Genomic DNA, 2078 nt, shown 5'->3' with positions numbered 1-2078 from the left:
GCAGAGACACACAAAGGTTGCTGTTCTGTGGTCCTAAGGGAAGTAAGCTGGGCCTCTGCTTCTATCCTGAGATGCTGGAACCAACTGGAAGCTAGATGGCAGGAAAGCTGTGATGCACTCTACATACCTCAGACTCCAGAGGTCCAAAGTATGGGAAAGGGTAGAAAGCAAATCTGGAGGGGCATATCAAGAGTTTCCATGTAATGACTTCAAACATCATTTTAGTAACCAGATTCATTATCCTCTTAAGCTACTCACTTCTCAGGCAGAAAGTCACCAGAGTTGGTTTCTACTGATGGAGCAACAGTATTTAATTGCTTTGGGGTCAGTCTTCAGAATGTCTCTATAAGTACTTAGACAGATTTGTATACGATATTTGGCTTCCTCAGAGACAGAAATTCTTTTATTAAAAGCTATAAATTGGGCTTTTACAATGTTGTAGAAACTGTGGCTAATATAAGAAAATATAAATAAATTTTAATTGTGGGTTTTGAAAAATTTTCTGCTTTAAAGGACATTTCTAGTAACATACTATAGAAATGATCCCTGAAAGTATAGCCTTTAAAGGACATTTCTAAAGTATATACAGACTTTTTAAAATTTTTTCAGTAAGATTAACTTTTGGAGTGGTCACTGGCATATTCACACTCACCAACTATGACATTCCCCAGATTTCAACACATGTGACAATAGCAATAAGTTATGACGTCCTTTATCTATAAATGTAGGCAGTAGCAGATGGAGTAAAATTTCCCATTACGTGTTTTTCTGAGTGAGAGTTGGCGTGTTCCAAAAATTACTTAAATTCTTAAACACTTTTTGAGTTTCCCATTTGTAGTGTTTCCTTATCCTCAGGTTGTTGAGGACATCTTTGTCACTGACCACGTCTGTATGGTATTTTCAGCAGAAGTCCCTGTGGAGAGTTTTGTAGTGTTTCTAAGTTCTGTAGCTTCTTCCTCTGCAGGAATGGCCACCTTAGACTCTGGCTGCCAGAACTTCCTTCAGATCTAGAAAGTTCCACAGCTGTGGCCTGCAGCCTTTATTTTCAGAGAGATTACTTTATCCAAAGAGCAGGGAGTTCCCCCAACAACTCTCATAATCCTTAAGTACAGAAGTCTGAGTTAGAAGTGTGGGCTCCAAATTTAGACTCCTGGGTTAAAAGTTTTGTGACACTCCCTTACTAAAGATGATGGCATTGACTTCCTCCCAACTGGAAGCATTTGGCAGCTTTTTTCATCTCTAGGCTCAAGTCCCTGATATACACAGTTTAAAAGAGAAAAGGGTTATTCTGGTTTGAAATTTCAGAGGTTTCAGTCCATGGCCGACTGACTCTAAGGCATGAGTCAGATGATGGAGGAAAGCTGCTCATTTAATGGAAGTAAGAAAGCAGGAAGAGCCAGAGAGTGAGGAAAAGTCTGGGACAAGAATACACCTTTTCAGGTCCCAGCCTAGTGACTCAATTCCTCCAACCAGGATCTGCCTCAGAACAGCACAGTCAGTTAATGAACTCAGTGATGGAAGTTAGCACTCCTATGATCTAATCATCTTCCAAAAGCCCCACCTTAAGTTATATGAGTCCTTTTAAGGGACATTTTAAGCTCAAACCATAACAATGTGGTTTGAATAATGTAATGTAATAATAATATGATGCCTATCATATGATTACTCTGAGAATTAGGTAGGTTCAGATAAAGCATTATTATGTCTTGCTTACATACCTCATTGCTGATACAAAATATCTGACACCCAAAGTTAAAGGGGAAAAGGCTTTGTCTAGCTCACTGTTTGTAGAGGTTTTAGTCTATAATCGTTTGGCTCCAAGGCAGGGGGTGCATGGCATGGGGGGTTATAGTTCCTGGAAGCAGAAGACAGCAAAAGTAGCAAGAGATACAAACCTCTTTTGTCCCTTGTATTGTATACAGGATACCTGTTCTAGGGTGGGTGTAGAACTCACACTCTTAATCCAGACATCATTTAATCATGAATCAATCACAAAGTAGGTTCAGCTGCAGCTCCCATGACCATATGAAGCTTTGGGAAGACATCCAGACACAAACCATCATATGGAGCAGCCACAC

The 2078-nt window shown here is 39.8% G+C and overlaps 1 pseudogene; it reads right to left on the bottom strand.

Annotated features, from left to right (window-relative positions):
* Window positions 1-480: 480 nt before the first annotated feature.
* On the bottom strand, window positions 481-562 carry LOC111813814 (annotated as a pseudogene).
* Window positions 563-2078: the final 1516 nt, after the last annotated feature.

The sequence above is a fragment of the Octodon degus genome, unplaced genomic scaffold (assembly GCF_000260255.1).
Source record: "Octodon degus isolate 3935 unplaced genomic scaffold, OctDeg1.0 scaffold00227, whole genome shotgun sequence".
Lineage (NCBI taxonomy): Eukaryota > Metazoa > Chordata > Mammalia > Rodentia > Octodontidae > Octodon > Octodon degus.
Note: the sequence above shows the minus strand (reverse complement) of the source record. Positions and strands in the feature narration are given on the sequence as shown.